The sequence below is a fragment of the Aythya marila genome (genome assembly GCF_965140915.1).
Source record: "Aythya marila genome assembly, chromosome: Z".
Taxonomy (NCBI): Eukaryota; Metazoa; Chordata; class Aves; order Anseriformes; family Anatidae; genus Aythya; species Aythya marila.
In genome coordinates this window covers 51,031,868-51,058,189 of record NC_139080.1, presented here as the reverse complement: position 1 = coordinate 51,058,189, position 26,322 = coordinate 51,031,868, and the positions used below count along the sequence as shown (strand labels likewise).

Below are 26,322 nucleotides of genomic sequence, written 5' to 3'. Positions count from 1 at the left end.
CGTCCTTCCCCAACTGAGCCCGCGGGGGCTGCCGACAGGCAGCAGCTCTTCAAGCACTGCTCCCACACGGCTCCATCTCACGGGGTCCATCCATCCATCCCCCAGGAGCAAACTGCTCCAGCACGGGTCCCCCACGGGTGGGCGGCAGCTCCCCCCAGACCCCCTGCTCCTGCGGGGGCTCCTCTCCACGGGCTGCAGCTCTGGCCCAGGGCCTGCTCCTGCGGGGGCTCTCCATGGGCCGCAGCCTCCTCCAGGCCACATCCACCTGCTCCACCGGGGGCTCCTCCACCCATGGGGGGGCTGCAGCGTGGAGATCTGCTCCATGTGGGACCCATGGGCTGCAGGGGCACAGCCTGCTCCACCAGGGGCCTCTCCCTGCACAGCCCGCAGGGGAACTGCTGCTGCCTGCCTGCAGCACCTCCTGCCCTCCTGCAGCACTCACCTGGGGGCTGCAGGGATATAGCTCTCTCATTTCTCACTCCTCTCTCCCAGCTGCTGTTGCACAGCAGTTTCTCCCTTTCTTAAATCTGCTCTCACAGAGGTGCAAACACCACCACTTACTGGCTCTGCTCTGGCCGGCAGTAGGACCCTTTTGGAGCCGTCTGGAGCTGGCTCTGCTCTGACATGAGGCGGCTGCTGGTTGCTGCTCACAGAGGCCACCCCTACAGCCCCTCTGCTGCCAAAACCTTGCCAGGTAAGCTGAACATAAGGGAAGTACTGAGAACACCTTTGATGATGCACAATTTGCTAATACATGAGCAAAATGAAAGAATAATTGCTAGGGTAAGATTTTTGTTTTTCTAGACAAATGACAGGAACGAGAACACTGGGACAAAGGACTTGCTTATACAAGATATGCGACCACATTTTCCAGATAGTAGAATTCACTAAAACAAACAAACAAAAAAAGACATTTTTTCATACTTCCAAGGTTTACTGGTGCAGCAATAGTAAGGTACGTATTTCAGTATGGTAAAGTCAGTTGGTTTCCTCTTGTAGAGGAGCTTGCATTGAGTACCTTTCAAAGCTTGCATGCTTACTTTTAATACCTTTTTTGGGATTTGGAAAATAGAAAGGGTCTGGATCATTTTCATTTAAACTGTTGTAATTTGCTTTAATAGTTGGTCCTTTAACAGCAGTTAGATCCAGTCTGACATCTTTACTTCCAATGTATCAGGTAAGTTTATAGCTCCACGGATTATAAATCTGTTCAACTAGATCAGTGGAGAAACATCTCTCTCTTAGCCCCAGGAGAGTACCTACATGTATATCTACAGCTCTAGACCATTACTCTCTACAAGACAAGCTCTCTGAATAGTTGGTGATTCCCTGACCATTCCTTTACAATGAGGAATGGAGGAAGACAGCCTGACTGAACAGACTGCTCACAGTTTGTTCACACAGATTGAGATATATTCGGAAAAAGAACAGCATGTCAATCACATCTCACAGAAGTCTTTTTCCCAGGGTACCTGTAACATTTTTATTGTAATTCTCACGTACACACATCAGCAGTAAAAGCCATCAGCACAAAGGGCAGACCAGGCTTTAAAGAACAATACATGCTTAATATACTAAGAAAAATGAGTAATGACATTTTTATTTTTTTCCAGCACAGGTCTCCTTAGATTAAATTACTAAGTGTTTATTTGCTGCTGCTCCCCAAAAGCAACGTCAATTGGCTTACATGCACATTTAAATCCAGAGCTGCTCTTGTCTATAAATACCTCTTTCTTTGGTTGTGACAGAATAACTGTCTTCCATTCTGTTGTCATCCAAGATCATGATTTAGCAAAAGAAGCAGAAAATGACCTAATTAATTCTCTGTACTTAGTTGCACTCTTTCCAAAACTTCAGAAAAGTATTTGAGGTATATAACCTATATAACTTGAGACAACCTGTGTCCCCTTAGAAATATTACTCATTGAAAATAAGTACTTGGATTATTTTCATATCAGATCAGCTCAGTATCTTCTTTTATAGTTCACAAGATGAATGGTGATCAAAAAATGAATAGCAAGCTAGTATTATGCTGTCATTTGGTGTGAGACCTCATACCCTTGTGCATTATTTACTATCTATAATTGAAATGATATGGTGTATAGCAAACGATTAATTTCCTCCTAGAGTTTCCTCTAGTAGCCTCATTATTTTAAAATTTCTTTTAAAGTGATTTCATCACCTTCCAAGGTGCTAATTGCTCTTGTGAGTTTTTAATATGATAATTTCATTAATTGCTATTAATGACCTACCTCTTGATTGTTTAGAAATGTTGGCTTAATAATATCCTGTGAAATTACTTGGCAATTTTCTTAATTGAATGTGGGATGGTAAGGAACAGGAGGAAACATTAAAACTAAAATTATTTCAGAATTTACAGCTTTATGAAACTTAAAATGTATTTTTTTTTTCGGAATGTTTAGTATGTAGCTAAACTTGTTTTACTGAATGATTAGTATGTTTAGCATCTTTGAAAAGTCAAACTCTTGACTTCAATTACAAAAGTCATTGCTCAACTCTGCTGCATATCAGACTCTACATGTTTAAATTTAGCTCCCAGAATAAAAGAAATGCATACTATCTGTTTCAAAGATGTGACTTGGCCAGTATCACATGCCATTTTAATAAAAGAGGCAAGAGTAAAATCTAATTATTCAAGATGACATTCAGTTGGCATGAATATGAAGAGACTTTTTTTACCTGGAGTTTTTCATGCTTTATTCGTTATTCATGTGTGATTACATGCATTATGTTGTACAGAAGTTTTCTTTATTTCTTACAGCTTGAAAGGCTAAAATAAATCTATGATACTAGCAATTTAGCTGTTGAATAATTTGCTAGTGTCATGTCAGGTCTTGGAATTTTTAGCTTTGGATAGAATTTATAGTCATGATGTTTTGCAAGTTTTTCATTGTTGAAAAGTGTGTGAAAATACAGCAATGCATATTATTTTAATAATTTACTTTGAATACACTTACTTTAGAATGCATACCTACTTCTGTGATGTATGATTCCCAAACACTGAAAATGGTGGTTTTATTTATATTTCTATGTTCATCTGTGTGCAATACATTTGTATGGAGCCAAAGTCCTGGTCTCTGAAATACCTAAGTCAATTTCAGAACTTTGCTCCTAAAACTGATGTCATGGATTACACTGTTCTTTCAGTTATGTAGGTGAAACAAGAGGTCTGTTACTTCATAATTTAATAAATGAGAAGGAGAAAGAAAAAAAAAGATTTGGCTTATCAGCAAATGCGTTCAAGAGTTCAGCCATGCCAAGATGTTCTTACCACCATGTGAACATTCAGGCTACATGATTGAGCAAAGTAGATACAGCTTTCTTTTTAAGTGTCAGTTAATGTTAAAATTTCTCTTCACCCTCTGAATTCTTAGCAGGCTAAAACCTGTTAGCCAAATCAAGCCCAAATCTCTGATTTTCAGGTCCATTCGGTCCAATACACGTACCTTTTAAGCTGGTCATTCATGATACCTACTGAGTAGGTAGCTCCTTTGAAATTGGAGAATTTCCATTTATATTAGTGTTTCAGTCACAAGTGCTACAGGTGCCAGGCTTCTCTTTTCACCTTTAAATCTAGAGCACATTCTGTTTTTCCATTTTTATTTAAAAGCCAGAAAGCTGTATAAACCAGTTGATCATCCCCACAACTGTGTGCAGCTTAAAGGTAGTTAGTAGTGGATTGGGAGGTGGGAAGATAAAGCACAAATACAGCTACTTGAATCATTGTTGTTTATTGTAATTTTTAACGTTGCAGTAGTAAATGAGGACTTCTGCAGGACTGTTGGTACATGGAAAAGTTGTGGTCTAACCTGAGACGAGACAAAGCAAGAGAATAACTAGCAGAATCATGAAGAGAAAATAAAAAGTCATAGCAAAATGTGATATCTAATTGTTATATAGTCAGCAGCTCATTATCTTAAGGTACTCATATAGTTCAAATTAGTTTAATTATTTTTTTATTGCACCTTTCTGTCAATATATAATTATATCTGTTCAGACTTTGCCAATGTGATAACACACACATAAGACCAGACTGCATCATCACTATGTTATGGGGCTGTTACAGACCTTCTCTTGTCAGCAATGTCTGTCAAATAAATTAAGCTGTTTGACAGATAACTAATTAAAAGATGCTTATCTATGCTTTTTGGAAGAATTCCCAAAACCATAGATGGTAGGTTTAGAAGCTTATTTTAGTAACAATAGTACCGTATGAGTTCTGCAATATGCATTAGCAGTTAACTCCCATATTACTGCAGTAGGTTGACTGGAGCATGACAATTTCATTTCTCATACAAGGTAAACTAGGCAAATCTATGCAGCTGGTAAAAATATAAAAAAATAGAAGTGAAAATCCATTAGGTTCTCTTTGGCCTTCTGCCCATTTAAGGAGAAAGTAACTCTGGCAACTTGAATTTCCCACAAAATTAAGACAGCAATGTAAATAGAATCCATGATTCACAAGAGATGTGGCTTCATGTTTTATTATGTTTTCAACTCTCAGGACTACAAGGCATTGTGCTTTTTAAATTAGGATACCCTGGACTCAGAAAAGGAAATGTGTTATTCTTCTTGACCCCCAGTACAGGAAATGATTAAAAGTGGTATTTACTTTCAGCAACGAAGTGCTGGGTTAAACATGCCCTAGATCAGTACCGCTAATCATCTGTAATAGTTGAAAGTGTTTGGCTTCAGCACACTTTCAACACACAAGAGTCTTGAATTGCATTAATTAATTCATGAGACCACACAGTTGAAGAGAATGTGTCTGGTTGATGAGGTTCTTGGATGGGAATCAATGGCTTCATTGCATGGCCATATTAACTTTCTAAGTATCAGCACTGTGAGTTTCATTACAAAGGACATAATAGACGGCACGCATCTGAGTGAGGTACACCCCGGCAGCCAGTCACTTGCAATTTATATACAGTCCCTTATGAATCAAGCTGTCCTGCTAGTGTTCAGGAAGGGAGAGAAGGACATCCCTGAAGGTCCTGATTCACAGCTGACATCTAACCTCTCTTTGAAGTATCATGAAATGGATGTAACAGGATGGGGTTTTGTGCACTTGTAGGGTATGTGCTACTGTGATAAATAGACAGGAAAGATGATCAAAAATAGGAAGGAGGAAAATAAGGAAGTATGATTTTGGTAGTTTTACAGAAATCAGATAGTTTGACAAAAACTTTTTTTGTTTTTATTGACAGTGGGATATTTTTGAAAATAAACTCAAAATGAGTTTTTATGTATATTTTCCTTCCGTTTTCTTCTGTCCCATCCCATTGTTCTTTCTCCCCCACTGAAGACAATGCAGGGCTTTGTCTTATTGATGTATTTAGGGCTTTTTTTTTTTCTTGTTTCCATTTGTATTTTTTCCAGAGTGAAGAACATTTTGAAAAGAAAAATAGGTTACTTTGATTTTTTCCTCCGATTTTCATATTTTTATAGCTTGGGAGTTACCTATTCTGCTACACTCAGTTGCAAGCAGAAAGGAAAAATGAGAAAACTTAATTTGTATGAAAATAAGCACAGTGTTCTGGAATGAAAATCAGAAAATGCTTTTACAAAATAAATAAATAAATAAATAAAAAATCCCATGAGCTGTACTATAATATATAAGTATGAACTGCACAGGATCTCGAGACACTCAAGGTGTATATGCTTCATTTACAAAACATTGCCCTCATTTCCAAAATGGAGGGCTCTTCAGTGACATCTCTGAACAAGGTGATAACACTGGCAGGGGCACCTATTGAATGGGCTGTTAATCTGGAGTCCCACTGTGTTTGGGATGCTCCAGAGTCACAGTATGTTAGCATAACGCCATACTTTATTTTGTTTTATTGAGTTCCTTGGTCTTGTTTTTCAGTTCCTCCCTCTTCTAAGTCTTAACTCTTCTGTTTTTATTCCTGTTTTCAATGCTTTTCTTCTAAATTTTTGTTCTGTAAGTGGGAAAAAATCTTTTTGAAGTAAAGAAGTAAATTGCTAGTTAGATACCAGTTGGGAAGTACTCCTGACTTGTGACATGAATCACCCACTGGCCTATTTGTTGTATACTTGGCTACCAAAAAGAATGCTACATAATTTATTGTGGCAGTGCATTTGGATGACAGTGCACTGCCCTACAAATTTCTGCACTCTCCTCCAGTGTCCCTTTTCCTGGTGCACCAGTTTACTGAATCACAGGCTCCTGCAGAGCTGAGCAGTAGCCTACTGCAGCCAGCTCCTCCTTCCCCCTGCTGTGGGTGTAGTAATGTAACCATCAGATACTCTGCAAGTTAATGTACCATTTTTACTGTGTGTGTGTGTTTCAAATTCATCTCCAAAGACTATTATTTCTATGGCATCCTACAGAGCTTCACAGCAGTAGAAACATGTGTTTTACTTGACATTATTTGGAGGTTGAGTTGGACATACAGTTAAAAATATTTTTCTCTAACTTAAGGGGAACTGGGTTCCTGATGTTCAGTATATGCAGGGTGTTGAAAAGATATAAAACCCTTCTCTGTTAACATCTCAATGAACTTAATGATAATCCCATCTGATGTCTTACACTCACATTTCACATGTGCTGAACAGTTACATGTTTCTTGTACATTCCTTTGAAGTCCTTATATAAAAAAGATCATCACAGAATTTTTTAATCTCAAATATTAAAAGCAGTTGCATATCTGACTTGAGGCATGCTACTAACTGCTGATATAAGGCATACCAGAACAGGAAAAAAAAAAAGTGTCAGGCCTTTATCTTACAAGCCACCTGTTTCAGAAACTGTCAGCCACCAGCCTTTTGAACTTACTTCATTAAAAGCACAGAACTGAGAAGGAGGAAAGGGAGCTGGGGAAGGACAGAGAAATTTCAAGGCAAAAGTTCCAAAAACAAACTGCAGTTTCCTTCCAATCTAGGGAGTACCCCAGCAAAGTCCCTGCCCGAAACAAAAGGCCTATCCTTGAACGGGGAGGGAGGAAGGGTGAGGTTGAATTTTGTGTTTTAAAGGGCACCTCAGTTCCATGTAACTGTTTGTTATAGCACAGACCTGAAACATTGCTGACATCAACAAGGATAAGATTGGTTTGTTGCAACTGGGATGTGGACGTACTGCTTCATAAAGTAATGTAATAGCTTTACATTTTCACTCCCTGAGATTCATAGTTTAGTTCCCTTACATGGACCATTTCCATTGGCCATATAATTTGTGGGACTTACAATAATTACAAAGGAACCCAGTTTTCAACCTAAGCCTCTTTGTCAGGGATTTTAGTAATACCTTAAAAGACTGAGTGGAAACTGAGTAGTTAACTATTGTTAACTATTTTTTGTTTTGTTTTGTTTTGTTTGTTTGCTTGTTTGTTTTTTAAAAATTCTGTGTTTACATTTTAATTTTCAGGAACTAAATTCCAAATTGTTCAATGAAGTGAGATGAAGGCATTCACTTTATCATGGTCATTGTTCAGATGGAATAATTATGATGTTAAAGAGACAGCTACTCCGTGATGTCAGTGCCAGTGTCAGATGTCTCACAGTGCAGAAGCCTAAGAACAGTTTATGGAAAAAGAATCTAACAGCACCGAGTTATAGAAACTGGAAATATTAATATTGTGGACTAACAGTTTTGTTCACAGAATTTCCTGTGGTCAGTCTTGAGAGCCAGAAGCAATAGTCTTACTTTGCTCTAGCTTTTTTCCTGGAGCAACTTAAGCAGTGTATGTGGGTTGGAATACTTCTCATGCTTTTTGCTCTCTCATTTTGGTTACATGTATGGAAAAGTATTTACCAAAGAGTTTTGGAAATAAAAGGTCTTCAAGAGCTGACAACAATGTATGAACCTTCAAAAAACTCAAGGAACTGGGGTGCTTGTATTCTAGGACAAGAAATAGGATTGATGTATTTGCTTGTATTGCTTTTGTCAATGTATAGAAGAGCTTGCTGGCTTTAGACTTACAGCAGTAAGCTGTTTGGTAAAGTGAGAAATAGTGTCTTAAGGCCACTTGTACTGTTAAAAGGAGAATAAATGCTGTAAGGCACAGTGGAGACCTTAAAAAGCAGCACTGGCATGTTATGATTGTAATTCATGTTTACGTCACTTTGGTTGTCACAGACTCAGAAAAGCCAGACAAACTGAGTCATCCTGGATAACATCCAAAACCTCCCACATGTAACCTGGAAAAGACTGTCCTTTCTAAACTACATATATATCATAAATATCCTACCCATTTTCTGAAAAGTTAGTTTGATGTTCTGATGTTTTCATTTACAAGAACTTAATTACACATAGTAAATAATACACCATTTTCTACTGTTTTTCTAGGAATAGCTTTAAATTCTGAAAGCAGATGGATGCACCTTCCTAAAAATATATATATTACTGGTAATACTAAAAAACTCAAAGGTCATGACTGCTATTCTGGTGCATGGTACATTACATGTTTCTGTAGACTGGAATTCAACTTCTGTTTTAAGTTGTTTTAAGACTATAAATGAAATATTCTCAAAAGTACTTCATACATCTAAGAGCTGTCATGGAGATACAATTGGACCTGCATGGCAATTTCCCATCAGTGACTTCCCACAGAAGTGGGTAGAGTTACACAGAATCAGGCTGAATGAACTCTGGGAACTCAACAGACATTCAGCATAAATTATCTACAGCTGTACCAGATGTTGCATGACACTAAAAAGGCGTCATTTAGGTTTTTTAGACCAAAGCTGGAGAACACTATGATCCATTACCTTTTTACTGTTCTTTGGAAAGTTTCTGTAGACCAACTTCTGGTCTATTTTTGTAAAATCATGAATAGAGACCTTATTTGCGTGTTTCCCCTGTGTACATCATGGATAAGCCCTCCACGTGTAATTGTCTGATTGTTACCTGATCTGTATAGCACCTAAGAGGGCAAGCTGTATAACAGTACCACTTATTGCCCTCTAACTGGGAACTACCATATCCAGTCTAGCTTGTCACTGTAGGATTTTGAGCCAAGTTTAAATGTCATGATGTATGGATTTGTTTTGTTGATAATTCAGAATGCGTTGAAGGGAAATATTGGGATACACCTGATAGTCTGCCTTATCACCACTGTATAAATTTTCACGTTTCCAGTTCTGAACTCAGAATAAAAGGGGCTTTTATCATGTCTAACAAACAGTAGAGCATCACAGCAGTTTATAACTGCTGGATTCTTTTAAAAATTATGCTGGCAAATACTTTATGTGGTAATTGCCCTTTTTGGAAACTTGTTTGCCCGCCTACTAGATTCTCATAATCTCTCTTTTAATTGCTGTATATTTATTGGATTCTGACAGAAAGTTGCCAAACATGCCTCTGATGACTGCATACAGTCAAACACATTTAGATAGCACTTTCCTTAAGCAATCGGTGCTGTGAAAGCAATCCTTATGTAAAAGAGAAGAAAAAACCCTGTAAACCAAAAAAAGACAATGTTCTGTCATCTTCAGAATCATGCAGTCAGTCTAACACTAATGCCAAGCATGCTAAAACAGTGGAAAAACCCCAAGCATTGTACGTCAGCATTCCGGTATCTTTCAGAAATGATTCTTGTAGCTTTGGACTGGTGCGACAAGAAGACATGAGACATCAATCTTTCCCTAGCTGTAGCAATAAGATTATATGTCACTTGAAACATGTAACTTATTTTCTCTGTTTTATGTGCAGGATGTTTGCTCATTCTTTAAAATGCTTTGAACTATGTGTGGAACAGTGCTGTGTAAAACAGAAATGTTACTGGAAGATATGTGAGAGGTAAGGTTAGTAACGGTAGGTTTTCTCTCATATAGTTTATTTGGCCAGCTGGAAAAAGGGTCGGACATAATGTTCTTATTGTCTAAATAATTGACTTGATTGGCTTAAGAGGTCTGTCATCTCCCTTCTTCTGAAAAAAATAAATAAAATAAAATAAAATAAACATTCATATATCACTTTGCTGTAATAATTATTATGAGGACCTGGCTCCCTCTTAACTCGAACAGTAGAAGGCCTGACAGTGGTGCCAGTTGGGCCAAGAGTAAGAGGGAAGGGAGGATAGAGGGGAAGGACTATAATAGAATATAGGGAAAAGTGGGTGGAAGTAAGTAATGCGATCAGAACAAGAAATTCCACAACAAAAGAAAGTTTGATGACCTATTTCTATCACCAGTTTTAGTTGCAATACTAGTGTGTCTTAAACAGACACATCCCATGCAAAGTGCGTCACAGACTTCTGCTCCCAAAGTGCATTAAGTAACAATATGTAAAAGCGCGTGGCTGGCTACCCATTGATATGAATACGTGTGCCTTTTTCCTACATGCTGGCACTACTTCTTCCTCAAATTTAGTAACCTAGAAGATTAAAGCTGTCAGTTACATATAAGGGTTAAGAACTCCAGGGAAGATTTATGATCTCTGCACAGTCTCCAGGGAGAATAAGCAGACTGTTCCCTGCCAAAACACTCCTAAACTGCCCTGCAGTGAGGAGCATTACAGAAAAAGCACCAGAGATAGATAGGGGGAGGGGGAACAGTGAAGGGATAGGGAAATGCATGTGTCAGCATCTTACCTGCTCTGTTTATTCTCCACTCTTACTTCAGTATACTTCCTCTTTTCTTTCAAGAATTATATTCACTGAAATTAATGTAAAGGTGACTTAATTCAAGTTGCAGTTTTATAACATGTCTTCTGCTGCAAATAAAAACTTCCTTAGAATAATGAATTTAAGCAGCTTTCTGGTAAAGAAAGCTGCATAGATGTTAATTGCTAAGATTCTAACCTGAGATAATTTTCATAGTTTACAAGTCTACTGATACCTGTAACATTGTTTATTCACTTAGTGCTCTTTTAGAGAATAATGCTTTTTGACTCAATTTAAAGATTAAAGCCTTTCTGTGCCTGAAAATCTGAGAATACAATTTGTTTTCGGTTTCTGTCATTTAGGTATTAAATAAAAATGAGTTTCTGGAATTACCACAGTCCAGCCTCTTGTCAAAACATGATCACATTCTCTGCCTCTGCCTCTCTCTCCACCCCAATACCTTCAGCATAAATGTAGCATTAAGCAGAGGTCTTTGAATCACTAATTTCTCAAAGGCTTTGTGAATAGGCTGTTTAAAGGAGAAAAACTCCAGCTGGGGGGGGGGGAGGGGTAAATAAATAAATACATGTGATTTATTCTGCAAATCTGCACCTGAGACAAACTGCTTATATGCCCCAGCTGTGTGAAGTCTCCAGCTGAAAGAATACATATCTTTTTAAAAATGAAAAACAAGCATCAGCCACAATTCATTCATTCCATTGCTTGCAGAACAGCTTGCTTTTCTACAGCTGTATTCAGACTGGGGCAAAGGTGAGGGCAAGCATGAAGGTTCACAGGACTGTAAGTTAACCCATATGTGTATTCTTACGAGTAACATCATTTGGGTCAGCTCTTTACAAGCTATCCAGTCAGCATTGAATCCCCTTACCCAAAAGTATGTGTAGTAGTGTTCAACACAACTTTGAACCTGCACTGGGTGCTGTTTCTCATGGTGCAGCTCTTCCCCACAAGTGATGAAGTAGCAATGTCTTGTCAGTTAGAAACAGAAAAACAAGCCAAAGGGAGGGTTTCACTCTTTGGCCCAGGGAAGGGCCATGCCAACTTCACCTCAACAGCCTTTCCAAACTTCACGTTGCGTGTCCTCACTTGTGTAACAATTCGCATCTTGTTTGCATAAGGTGTGTGAATGAGATGCATCTTTCCTGTGAAGCAGGAGCATTTCTGAACAGTTATGTAATAAAGGTATTAGTGTGCTTGCATGCATGCATAATACTGAGGCAAAAGGAGAACAGCGTGTGAAACTTAAGAAAACACAAAAAGCTTAAAACTCTTCTATAAGTCCAAATTCAATATCTGTGCATCCTTGGTCAACAGTGTTGTACTTTATAAAACATTGGCAATAGGAAGTGCGGTCTAGTAGAAGCTACACACAAGCACCAGGACTATGAATTTGAATATGCTGTGTAGCCCTGAGTATGTTCACACCCTTTGCATAGCTGTGAAGTAATTTTATTGTAGTTTCACTGGGCAAATGAGTGTCCATGTGTAACAACTCATAGATGGAGGGGAAAAAATACACAAATTACGGAGAGATTTAGTTCTAGCGGAACCCTGTAATTTGGCACGGTTTGGGTTGAAGTATCTAGCCAAATGACTCATTGAAACTGGATTGTTACATTAGAAAAGTATTGTTCTGGAAGGAAATTTAATGAATTGAAGGTACAATCTAATAAGACTCAGGATGCCAATATCAATTTCAAGCAAATAGGCAGCTTCTTTATGGAGCACATGTATTTTTGGATAGCACTAAAACAGTGCCATAAGGAACTGTAGGAGGATAGCAGAGTACAAGCCAGGATCTTAGAAAAAGTCACAGGCAGGAAACAAGCAGAAGATACCATGGGGAGTCTGTCTACATCCAAAAGCCTCTTTGGAATGCCTCTGAAGTTAGGAACTGAGAATATATAGAAGAAGTGAGACAAGCTAATTTTATTTTTTTCAAAGCAAAAATTGCTTTTACTGTTATCTCCACCACTTCTGTTCCAGAGGTACCAGCTTTGTAGATTTTATGAATGTTTTTCTCAAAAAGTGAACTGAGGCAGTATCACTGCATCCTTTTTCTCCTTTAGTTCTAGCACTGAGCTTCAGTGTCAGTCCTGTTGCCCTTCAACACCTGACTTGGCTCTTTTTCCAGGCAATGCAGAATTTTTTAGCCTTATCTGAATACTGTTCCTGCATGGTTCCTCTTCCAAGCAGGCCAGAAGTCCAAGGCAGATGGTTGATAGAAATTGACTAAATCGTGTCTCTGGCCACTGGCTGAATAGGTGTAAAACTCAAAGTAAGCTTAAGGATATGAAATACAGTAATGCAATCATAGCGATGATGAATCATGGTTCCTTAAGACATTTCACTGTTAGACATTGAAACTAGGGCATTTATTAGAGAAAGCTGGAAAGGAATTTTACTATTTCTTCTTTTCTCAAGGACAGTTTCAGAATTTTATTTATTTATTTATTTGTTTATTTTATCGTTTTAGTTTTGTAGTCTAATAATCAGGTAATAATAATTTTCCTGGATTTCTTGCTATTTTTTTCTGTGCCTTTCCTGTTCTGGAGTACGTTTCTTTGAAATAAATCCCTTTGGATTTCTTTCAAATAATTTTACCTGTTTGAAAGTTAGGTGTCTTGTATAAATTCATCATCTATATTCCTTCTCTAAGTGGAAAGAAAAGCACTTACCACCTATCTTAGATTTCTACCTTAAGGCGGCATGAATCATACCTTAGAGGTAAATCTCTTTCTCCATTCTCATTGTATCAGATTAAACAATTTAAAATTGATGTTTAAATTTAGATGGCTAAAGTTAGGGGTAAGAAATCCCACCCTAGAGACTGTTAACAGAAGCTTAAGTTATTCTTCTCTCTTACTTCCAAGTGAGAAAAGATTAGATGTCTTTCTAATTGTTGATGCCATAAAGTTCTTGCAGACAAACACAAAGCAATCAGATATGAGAATAATTTATAAATATTTGTGAAGAATAGAAAAAAACGAAGCCATGGTTTTTATTCCCTGGAAGATATTAATGGCATTCATATGGAGGAGGAAAATTTGTTACTGATTGTTGGCAATTTACACTAACAGAGGAAGACACTTTATTTTTCATTGGTATTGTTTGGTAGACTGAATCACTTACAAAATTTAGCACACTGGTTTGCTGGATTACGGAAGAGACAATGTTTTCAAACTTCAGGCTGTAAAATTTATAGTAGCTTAATGTTCAAGTATGTGGTTAGAACTCAGTGGTAGCAAATGTTTTGGAAGTTCAGAGAAATGACTTGCATCAGTGGTATATTTATATTTTTTTTATAATATTCGTACAAACATGCACAGTATTGCTATATAGACAGGAAAAATGTTAACTGAACTCAACTATGCCTATATAGTTCTTGATATTATTGCCCTTGCCTTAATGCAAAAGACAAGATGTACTTAATACAATAAAATCTATCAAAAAATGAACTGTTGTGTAGTAGTTGAATTATCACCTCATTTTTTCTGAAGTTAATTATTGGACAGTAAACCTCATTCATAAGCATACTATTGTATTATTAGTGTTATGCAGCAATTAAAATAAATCAGTCTGTAAGTGAATAGCTTTTGTGATCTCTCAAAAAAACATTGTGACTAAACAATGTTCCTTAAAGATATTTGCCATTAATTCCATTGTTATGCAGAAGATGTTCAAAACACACTAATTGACTTCATAATTTTTATTTATGGTCTGTTTTAGGACGATTTTGCATGTATTGGCAAGAGAACTAAAATGGGGATTAGAAGATTTTTTTATTTTATTTTTTCAAAACTCTGTTTAATACCGGAGCTTATTGGGGATTTTAATTTTAAATTTAAATAGCATTTAAATTTTCCCATACTGAATTATGATACTCTTTCTGAAGTGTACAGTATCCTAGATCCTCATCATAAGAAGTCAATCCCTATATACCTTTTATTGACTTTGCAGAATCAGAGGATGCCTTTGAAAGCTTTGACATAAATGGTTATTTGAGGTCACCCTCAAAGACAGTAGTAAATCTAGAAACAACACCTACTTGTTCACAATCTGCTGTTCCTTTCTTTTTTTATATATATTGTTCCTGGTTTTCAGGCTTAGCTTTCTACCTCAAAATTGTAGTGATGACAATTACAAAACACTATCAACATCTTGTGCATTAAATGCAATGCATATTTAAGGGAATCCTGGATGCATATATGGAAGTCCCAGGGATATCCCCAAATCAATGCAATACGTGGTTTTCCTTACCTTCATAGGTAAACATTAACTGAAAAGAATTATTGAAACATTAACTGAGAGAATTAATGCCTTACCAATAATGAAAAAAGCAAACATCCATTTGATCATGACTTTGAATCATGACCTTGCTAAGCCAATAAAATAAAAGTATAGCAACCAATAAATAAACCATATACTTATGAAGAAAAGAAAGCTTCACAGAGCTACCATGTCTCTTTAGAAAATGGCTGGCAAAGAGCATGAATCAGGCAGAGCCTCAGTAATGAGTTCAACAGTACAGCCTTTAAGTCCATCATAAAGCATATGCTTGCCACAGGTTTCCCTGCTTTCTATAGGGAAACAAGACAAAAGAAAACAAAAACATGAGAGAGAGAGAGAGAGAAGCTGATTATTTAAGCTTAGCAGATCCACAGAGTGCAATGTGGTTTTTTTTTGCTTGTAGTTGGAAGAATGCTAGAATCACTTGATCTCTAAAAGTGCTCACAGCAAGAAGCACATGAAAAGGACATTTCCTAAATGTCTTTACAAGTTTTGTCTGTTTGTGTTACTTCAGATTTATCTGCCATCTTGCTAAAAAGTGACTTCATCTGAGAAAGTTGCAGCAAGTTGCAGCCAAGTGTCAAAGAATGCAAACAATAAGATAGAGAATGTAGAAGTTTAATATTTACTTAGTGTTTTAAAATAGAACATCTATTCCAACGTACATAGGGTTTAGATGCCACAGAAAAGACAGAGAGAGCACTGAAAATTGGTGCACTACACATCTATTCTTGACCTGTAACTTTCCCCCTTCTTGCTTTTCACTGTTAACGAGTTAGCACGTGCAATTATTTTCAAGTTAATTTACATATTGTATTACATGTGTTTTTTTTTTTCTAGAATATCATGGGAAGGAAAGCTAATTGGAGGATGTGTGTAATATGAAACATTTGCAGATTTGTTTCAAGTTACATAGTCTCTTGTGTGTTTCCCATGTCATACTTTCAGAATTTGGAAGCAGGCCCAAAGGGATAACATTAATATGTGTGTCAGGTACATATGGCCACATCTCACAGAGAAGTATTAAGTGGGAGGGCACTGGACACTAGATAGATTTTTACAAACATTTTGTACATCAGTACATCTGCAAAGCAGAAAAGTGAGTAATTACATATGCAGGCACTTCTATGTTTTTCAAAACTCAAAATACAAGCAGGTAGCAGGCTGGCAGTTAATCTACCTGAGTGCAGGTATGGATTTTGCTTTGGGCTTTTATTGAAAAACTAGGCCACAATGCCCAAACACTGTTTTCTAAATTAATCTGTTTATATTCTAGGATGTAGCCTAGAATAAGGGTAGCCCAAGCCTGCACCACTAACTCCAGGTGGTCCTGCAGGCACTGGTATCTTCAGCATCCCACTGGAAGCTGTGGTTCCAACACACTGCTTGGGAGAGTTAGTTCTCAGAGGAATGGGCTTTTAGACGATAAAGTGAGCATGCGCTCAGAAGAAAAACTTAATAGAGGAGTTTATGACTAATCTGATTCAGCCAGCTGATAGGTCTGTGTCCCAAGATAATCAGCTTGTGATCCCTTCCTGTTGGTAGTAATCATTCAAGTAGCTTAGTTTGAACCTGCTAAAAAACCCTACCTATCATTTGTTCATACTGGCTTCCTCCCACATATTCCTTTAATTCCAAGGTTTTTTTGCATGAGTCCTCTGCTGTCTCTCACCTACTAGGGAACTGTCTCCTCTCATGTTTCTGTTAAGTAATAGTTAGGCAGCCATGTTGTAAGAGTGCCGATGATAAGGGAAGTGGGAAGCGTGCCTGTGGCTCGTGTACTGCTTGTGCATAGTGCAGCTGTGGCTCCCATAAAAGACTATTTCATGGCCATATAAAATAGACAGAAAATTCCTGGGTAATCCTAATCCTCATCTCTTCCAGGAACTAGATTATCATGAGCCTCAGCTGCACATCAGACACATCCCATCTGGCCAAGATTCAAATTAAATCCATCTAAAACTACTGTCATCTGCATTTTAATTCCCAGAACTCTTTCCTTTTGCCCCCTTCCTGTTTTGTAGCACATTTTCTCCAGGATCTAACCTTTGTGAAAACATTTTGATGTATGGTTCATAACATCAGAAAAACTGGTTTGAGGAGTGATACATCTTCAGCTAATTGAATAATTCACTTCAGGGGCCTTAGAACTATCTGAAGTTTGGTTCTAAGAAGCTTTTTAGTCCAGGGGAGCCATCAGTGTTTTCTAAATATGAAAAGGTAAAAAACACAAATGATAGCAGACAGTCATCTGAGTAATTCTAAAGTGTGCTGGATTAATATGAGAAAGAAACTTGAAATTGCTATTACACCTTATATGTCAGCCTCTCTTCATCTTTCTGTTAATTTTGTTTGTTACAGAAATGACTAGAGTAAACATGAACAGGGCCTTGCTTATACCTGTAGAATTTTGTATTGTTATTTCTCTAGTGCTTTATATCATAAGTTCTTTTGGAGGCTCTGATGTGTGCATTGTACTGTTTGCAGCCAGTAAGATGAACAAGCATTGTGTAGTATTCAAAACTGTTCTTGTAATGTTGCGCATCCTATACGTGCCTGCAAGCACTTTACTAATACACAAACCTGTTTATGCTTAAAAAAGAGTTTCTGAATGTGGAACTAAATTGATATGAAGACTGGGACAAACTCAAAATGACTGGAACCATTCCATCCAACGCAGGTGCAATGTCAGCATAATCCAAGCAAGCTGGGAGTTCAAAAATGCTCAGCAACGTCTTCTGTGAAGTGATTCTGCAGATCCACCTTGTTCATATTAGCACTAGATTGATCCTCGTGGGAAGGGTTGCTGCAACAGGAATGAAAAAATTGTTTACTCCTCCTCATGCAAATGTTCAGATACTTGTTTCTGCTTCTCCTTCATGCATCCATAGGGTTGTGAGAATTTGGGTGGTCCAGCCCCATGAGCATGTAGTGAGATTAGAGTCATGGTGCTTGTAAAGCAAAGATAGGTGCATAGGTTCAGAAATGTTGATACTGGCAGCAAGGGAACCTTTTAAGGGTGCACGGCTCTAAGGCCTTTGGCAGGAACCATACAGTGGTTACTTGAAGTAGCACCATTTTATTGTCAATATTGCTATCAAAATATGAGTGTTGTTTTTAACTTGATCGCGACTGAATGTCTCCTGAATAGTTTGGTACCCTTAGTATTTCTACAAACACAGCTTCAAGGATCCCAGCCTAAGGTACATTCTTTTGTCTCCCTCTGTAAATGTTTAATTACTGGCTCACAGAATAATGTTCAGTTGACACAAGCATTCACACATCCTGGAATAGTTCTTGGTGTCTACATTTCCATTACGTTATGGTCACACAGTATTTTATGAATGTTGTATTAGAAGAGATTTAAACATTTTGTATTAAAGCAAAATTCCTGTGAAGCTATATGGTGTCCTCATATTGATATGCAAAATGCCACAAAATTATCATCTTTTAGTGTCTGATAATTAAAATGTAACTTATTAATACTATAAATATATTCACACATGTAGGAAAAATATAAAAAATAAAACCTCAAAATTCATTTTTCTGCTTTAGAGTACTTGGATGTACAGAAAAGATATTCCTGCATTGTAAATTATACCAATTCATGAAAATATTTGTATTACATTTCTCTTAAATATGTAACTCTGAGCTCTGCTGAAGTATATCAGAATTCATCGTGATATGCCAAAGAAAGCATTCATATTTGGATCGTACCAATATAGCAAATCTAACCCAATGTTTAAAACCCAGCAGAATGCATATAAAGTCTTAACACTCCTGCCTGACAGATATTTGTAAATGGTTTGTTTGTATGTGTGATAGCTTGTTCCATTTTTAACATTTTTAGCAGAAAACAACTCAACACTCCAAAGGTGAAAAGAAATGTGGAAGTACTTATCAGTTCATGAATGTGTGGGAAAGACGACATTGCCTCTGGCTCTCTTATTGTTAAAGTAAGTGTTTTTATAGATTGTAATTTACCCTCCTGTAAAAGAAAATGCTTTAGAATGTGTCAACATTTTGGCACCAAGTAATTCTATTTCTATTTAGCAAAACTTAAATATGCATTAAAAATATAAGTTCAAATGTTTTGCTCAAAGCCACGCTTCACCTTCTGACACAGAATTTTACGTCTCCTGAACAGAAATGCCATAAATTAAACAGAACTGTGGTTTTCTTCACTCTTGGGATTTTATTTATAGAACATTTTAAAATTAACAACTTTACTCTTTCAGCACGTAGTTTGATGTTGCTCTACTGAAATTAATCAATTTTGCTATCAACAACTCACAAAGATTGGATTTAGTCTTAAAATTAAAAAAGAATAAAAATAGCATTTCAGTCCATGCTGAGAGGTACACTAAAATCTGTTTTGTCTGATACAGATTTCTAGCTTTTGACAATACAGATGATGTTTTAATCTAATTTCCACTGAAACTTAATAACCAGCATATTTCAAACTCTGAGGAAAATCTTGTATTCCCCAAAGTGCAAATTATCAAAGTACTTCATAGCCGTAACAATAGCCTTTTGGTTTTAATAGCCTAAAACGCAAATGACATCCATTGGCTATTTGTTAATTACGTTTTTGAATTGCTTATGACTACACTAGAGGATATCTTCCAGGCTCTGATTTCTATTAATAGATGCCTGCTTTGTACAGTGTAAGAAAAATCCTCTGTTCTATCTAGCCTCATTAAGACAGTAAGTCCTCTTTTTTTTATATTGTCTACTCTCAATAAAGTACCACCAACTGCTACTCTCCCATAACAAATAAGTAATGCCAATGTGGATATACATCCACATTGTCCTCTAAGTTTTGGGAAATCATTTGTGATTTCTCAAGAAATATGGAAGGCTAATTAATTTGAGAGCAGTTGTACTTAGTGCTTTCATAGACTTCAGTGTTCTGTAATCCTTCAGAAATAGGCTAGGTTCAGTTCAAAGGGATATTTATCACAGTTATCTAAACGTCTTGAGATTAGACTAGAGTGTAGATAACATAAAGTGAGCTTTCTTATTAGGTATGTATTAATTTGTGTTTTGATAATTTGGAAACAATTCAAGTGTAATCAGGGTCTGAAACAAAACCTGTAACTGTGAACTTATAATGTTTACACAATGTTTTGATAACAACTATTGAATTTCGGAAAGTTCTGACAGAAGTTCAGGTCTGCTTTTGTTTTATCTCTTCAGCTTTACTTAATTAGCTAAAGCAAAAGAAGGGAGACAGGTGTGTAAATTTTCTGCCCAGTTTGAGGACAACTAAGAATACTACAGCTATTCCATATTACAGTATCTCAAATACAAGCCCCCATCTCCTACTACACACGGGGGGGAAGACAAAGAATTAAGTACCTATTTTCCCATGGATGTTATCAATAGAAAATATACATTTTGAAAATCAAGAAGACATAAGTGAGAATGACAACAATTTAATTCTGAAAAAGCTGTAGAAAGATCTCTTCAGAAAATGCAACATTGCTGTGATAAAACTAGGTATCTTTAAAATTACAGTACTTATTCATAAACCATTACAATTTATATTATTAAATTCATTGCTATCTTCTGTTGTGACCAGGAGATAGCCTGTTAATAAGTCTTATCCTGTTTTTCAAAAATGTCCTTGAACAGCATACACGCACAGCAGACACAAACATTTACATGTTGCAACTCGTGGTACAGATAAAAAAAAATTCCATAAAAACATATTACGTACATATTGACAAGTTGGATAAGAATGTAAAGACTGATCCAGGAACATGTATCTGCTACACTGAATAAGCCCAACATTACACCTGCCCTGGCTAGGTGAAAGATTGTCTAGATATGTAAAGGCAGAGCAAACACTAACAATGAAGCTTTCATGGGAGGAACAGAACTATCTGCCCTGTGAGCATAGGGCAGATAGAAATATCTGCTCAGGTGAGCCCTCCAAATGCACAGTGTCAAAGCTAGTTAAACAACTGAAGAAGAACTGGTGAGAAGTCTACTGCTGCAGGTTTTATTAACAGGTTAGACAAGCATATGTCATGAATGTCACTAGTGCAGTCAATTTCTCATACTCCAAGGTAACGATTGCACACCTTCTCAAAATCTGTTTTCCTTTCTCACCCCTTCCTGCTCCAGTTAATGTTCCTACTATCTTTGTCCACTGAATTTTTTCTTAGTCATATTTACTTCTCTATGTCTTCTTCAGCAATTGGAAGTCAGTTCTATAAATCTACTGCTTCCTTTCAAGAGAGGAAAAGAGTCAAGAAATCTAGACACACTGAATACACAGGCAAAGGTTTTATTCTCTAGTAGTACATTTAAAACAGCTCTGTTCTCATAACCTGTGCAACAGGAAAATGTCTTCTTTGCCTTATAGTCTCTGAAATCCAGAGTCTTCATGCAGGTATCATTCCTAGCATTCATACGTCTTATGTTTGAATACCACCCACCTAATTTTACATACTTTACTGATGCCTAAATTAAGAATTTAGCTAGCCTATCTTCTCTTCCAAGCTAATAGAAGGAGGCAGAACCCTCTTTGGAATGATTCAGATCAGTTGCCTTCTAGAAGTGCTTAGGTCTCTCCACCAATTTCAGACTGGCTCTGGGAAGTGAAGGCACCTCATCTGAATGGATTCATTCACTTCATTTGAACTGAGGCTTCTGTTCAGTAAAATAAAGGAATTTCCTCAAATAATGGGATTGCAAAACTAAAGGACTCTCAGAGTTAACCTTTAACTTGAGTGGTTAATCCAATGTTTTGAATACTTGGGATAGGGAAGTTCCAAGAGTTTCAATAAGGACAGAAGGAGAAGGTGCTTTGCCAAAGTTAAGATGCAGGGTGTTGGCACTTGGAGCAAGTTCAAGTGGAAGTTCTGGGAGAGACTGTTTTGTTGTTGTCTTTGGATAATTCACTCAGACTAGGTCTGCAGTGTACAACAGACTACCCATAAGGAGAAATGAGGAATACAATCAGTAAATGTATAGGCATAGAAAGGCTATGTTAGAAGTTATGTTTATGCTGGTGGCTTTGTATGCATGGTGGTGGGGAGCAAAAGAGAGACCTGGCTTTACTGACCAAGTTGGAGAAAGAAGGAAAAAATGAAACAAACTTAACCCTGACAGGGAAAGAGCAGAAAAGAGAGACTGCACCTTGGTCGCAACAACCCCATGCAGTGCTAGGGGCAGAGTGGCTTGAAAGCTGTGCAGAGGAAAAGGATCTGGGGATGTTGATTGATGCTCACCTGAACACGAGCCAGTAGTGTGCCCAGGTGGCCAAGAAGGCCAACGGCATCCTAGCTTCTATCAGGAATAGTGTAGCCAGCAGGACTAGTCAGCACCTCGAGTACTGTGTTCAGGTCTGGGCCCCTCACTACCAGAAGGACATTGAGTCCCTGGAGTATGTCCAGAGAAGGGCTCTGAAGCTGGTGAAGGGCCTAGAACACAAGTCCTGTGAAGAGCGGCTGAGGGAATTGGGGTTGTTTAGTCTGGAGAAGAGGAAGCTCAGGGGAGATTTTAGTGCTCTCTATAGCTACCTGAAAAGAAGCTGTGGGGAGCTGGGGGTTGGCCTCTTCTTACAGATAACTAGTGAGGGGATTAGAGGGAATGGCCTCAAGGTGCACCAGGTGAGGTTTAGGTTAGAAATGAGGAGACATTTCTTCTCAGAAAGAGCAGTCAGGCATTGGAACAGGTTGTCCAGGAAAGTGGTGGAGTCACCGTCCCTGGGGTGTTCAAGGAAAGGTTGGATGCAGTGCCTGGGGACATGGTTTAATGGGTGACATTGGTAGTAGAGTGATGGTTGGACCAGATGATCTTGAAGGTCTTTTCCAACCTTAATGGTTCTATGATTCTACTGGGAAAGAATTTCCTCTGTTTCTTTTCCCAAGCCAAAATACCCCTGAGGAAGTGTCTGTTTGACAAATGGTTCTCTGAAGACCAATTGGACCCTGGATTTTTTGATAATAATTTGACTTACGTGGTAATACTCCTTTGTTAATTTACCAGAAACCACCTTTACCAGACATGAAAAATCTAAGTACAGCATTTCTTTAGTGAAATTAAGAAGATAACAAATGACTGACATACAATTACCTACATTGCTTATAACATTTTTGCCAAATATATAAGTGCACCCTCAGCAAGTTTGCAGATGACACCAAGCTCAGTGGTGCAGTCAATACCAAAGGAAGGGATGCCATCCAAAGGGACTGGGACAGGCTGGAGAAGTGGGCCCATGTGAACTGCATGAGGTTCAACAAGTGCAAGTGCAAGGTGTTGCATCGGGGTCGGGGCAATCCCATACAGAAGTACAGACAGGGAGAAGGCTGCTCACTGTGAGCAACCGTGTGGAGAAGGACTTGAGGGTTCTGGTAGACGAAAGGCTCAACATGAGCCAGCAGTGCATGCTTGCAGCCCAGAAGGCCAACTGCATCCTGGGCTGCATCAAAAGAGAAGTGACCAGCAGGTTGAAGGGTGGTGATTGTCCTGCTCTGCTCTGTTCTTGTCAGGCTCCACTTGGAGTAACTGCATCCATATTTGGGGTCCCCACCACAGGAAAGATATGGACCTGTTAGAGTGAGTCCAGAAGAGTGCTACAAAGATGATCAGAGGGCTGGATCATCTCACCTAAGGGCTGGAGCATCTCACCTATGAAGAAAGGCTGAAAGAGCTGGGGATGTTCAGCCTGGAGAAGAGAAAGCTCTGTGGAGACCTCAGTGCAGCCTTTCAATACTTAAAAGGGGTCTTACAAAATGGTGAAGAAGGACTCTTTACTCAGGTAAATAATGACAGGATGAGGGTCTTAAACTAAAAGAGGACAAATTTAGACTAGACAGGAGGAAATTCTTCACTGTAAGGGTAGTAAGGCACTGGAACAGGTTCCCCAGAGAATCTGTGGATGCCCCATCCCTAGAAGTGTTCAAGGCCAGGGTGGATGGGGCTTTGGCCAACCTGATCTAGTGGGTGGCATCCCTGCCTATTTCAGGGGAGTTGGAGTTAGATGATCTTTAAGGTCCCTTCCAACCTGAGCCATTCTGTGATTCTATTATAATTTTCTACTACTGTATGACCTTAATCAGACTAACAGTCATAATTAAGAGAGATACAACATGTAACAGATGTAAGTTTCAGTGGTTTGTGGGGACAGGACAAGGGACAATGGCCACAAGATGGAGCACAGGAAATTCCACACCAACATGCAAAAAAACTTCTTCACAGTGAGGGTGATAGAGCACTGGAACAGGCTGCACAGGGAGGCTGTGGAGTCTCCTTCTCTGGACACATTCAAGGCCCATCTGGACACCTACCTGAGCAACGTGTTCCAAGGAACCTGCTTTGGCAGGGGGGTTGGACCTGATGATCTCTTGAGGTCCCTTCCAGCCCCTACAATTCTGTGATTCTGTGATAAGTAAATAACCCCCCACTTTCCTGAATAATAAATGCAAAACACATTTTTTCAGATCCCATTTCCTAGGCAAAGTTTTAATGCAAAAGGGCTGATATTTTATTTTCTCTATTTACCCATAGTATCAATGAATTACCAGCATATGTTTAGATAAGTGTATTGTGATGAAACTCTACAGCTATTTTTGCAAAGTTACTGTTTAGAAGAAAAACTAGTTCAAACTCAGAAAATAAATCTTAGGAAAATAAAGCTATTGATATCAATTTACAGACCCATGAGCCAGATTCAAAACAAAGCAAAAAAGTATCTACAACAAACCCAGCATGCAAACCTGACAAGGACTTGCACAGAGGTCACTATATTATCACAGAGATGGTATGATTAACGTAAACATACTGATAATAATTTTTGACCTTTTTTTTAAATGGAAAAAAAAAGTCATGGAACTCAGTTGTAGTCCATTTTTATTAATCAGATTTAAAAAGCAGCACAAAATAAATATAAATTAGAACTGAAACAATCTCACAACAGAATAATGGAAAAAATAGCCAGCAGAATCTGTTTTATCTCAGCATTGTGTTCTTCCTAATATCTGCAGTCTGACTCCACTGGTAAAAAATAGTTTTGAAATTTGACCTGTGTCCAAGTCAAAATGCAGGTGAAGAAATCAAGAGTGTCTTCGGTTGTGCTTAATGCTCAGTGTGATGTTTCCCAGATTAAAAACGTGGTTTTTGGGTACATCTGGATAGTACAGAAGAGGAACAGCAACAGCTGCAAAAATTTAAAATGTATTATGAACCATAACTTTTTGTCCTAGATTTCTAAACTTTCTGCCTTTGGCCCTGACCTTTCCTTCCTGTGAATAGTGAATAAACAAAAAACAAACATTGTACTGTAGAACTCTCAGTGAATCATATTTGTTAGTCAGTTACCTTAAATGAATCTTCATTAATCCACAAAAACTACATTATTTACTGAAAGAGTAATTTTATCCAGAAATGCAAAGTTATACAAAGTATTCATAGTTTACAGAACAGTTTTAATATGAAGTTATTTTCTAATTTCATTATCCTTAGTGGGAAAATCATTATGGTATATAATATTTTAAAGTTAAACTGGTGTATTTGCTAAATGTCATTCCTTTTCTTTGGGAACAAATGGATACATTTTATTTTTCCATTGGAAAAAAAAAAAATATATCAGAAATCTGAGCAATGCAATAGCTGGGTTAAACATAATATGTGAATGTATGCAAAATGTTCAGATTATGACATGAAAGTCATAGTTCTTACACAGTGCTGCTAAGTTTTCAGGTAATCATATCATTAATAAAACACTTTAATAGGATCTTCTACATATTTAAAAATGCTTACACTTTAGTGTAAGACACCACAGTAATCTTTCATAAATTGACAAGACCATTTATTGTATATAGTTGCCAAATGCCAGAGATGTCTACACTTCATCAACCTCTTGACAGCAAGCCAAGGAATGAGCAGAGTGACAAGCACTACCATATTTGGCATTTACTTATTTAATTTGATAAAACAAGAAAACACCTGTTCTCCTACTGGAACAACAAAATTGGTATATTAACAGCCTACCCAAATAGAATAGTTGCAAATTAGCAAAGTACTGGTTGAATCCATGTTCTAGAATATATAAGACTTTTGAAAAAAAAAAAAAAGTTTTGTATATTATATTTCTGAAGTTTATATTCCCCTTCACACAAAGCACGTTGTGTATAATTTACTTTATAATTTACTTTAATAGTTGTAATTATAATTTAAAATGTACCAGGAGTTCTCCCAAAATAAAGAACTAACAGTGCCCATGGATGGACAGTTCTGTTGCATGTGTCAGTATATGTTTATCTGAAGACCAGACGCTGTAGGATAAAATACAAAAAACATTGTGTGAATCTTAAAATAATCTTATATGGAGTCCACTGACTATAGCTCACAATTAGGCTCAAATGCTAGAAAAAAAAAATTCAGGGAATTTAAATGTAAGGACCACTCCTCT

General features: G+C 37.6%; 1 long non-coding RNA gene across 5 annotated transcripts in view; it reads left to right on the top strand.

Moving 5' to 3' along the window:
• Nucleotides 1–551: 551 nt before the first annotated feature.
• The window catches only part of LOC309889714, a 37,519-nt gene continuing 11,748 nt past the window's right edge, over nucleotides 552–26,322 (top strand). The window contains exons 1-4 of one of the 5 annotated variants that reach the window (XR_014319306.1): nucleotides 552–694; nucleotides 805–955; nucleotides 17,578–18,853; nucleotides 25,733–26,190. This is a non-coding gene — a long non-coding RNA (uncharacterized lncRNA). Of the gene's footprint in view, nucleotides 695–804; nucleotides 956–16,864; nucleotides 17,118–17,499; nucleotides 18,854–23,401; nucleotides 23,857–25,732; nucleotides 26,191–26,322 lie in introns of those variants that run through there. The other 4 variants (XR_014319307.1, XR_014319305.1, XR_014319308.1 and 1 more) reach the window with 4 other exon arrangements.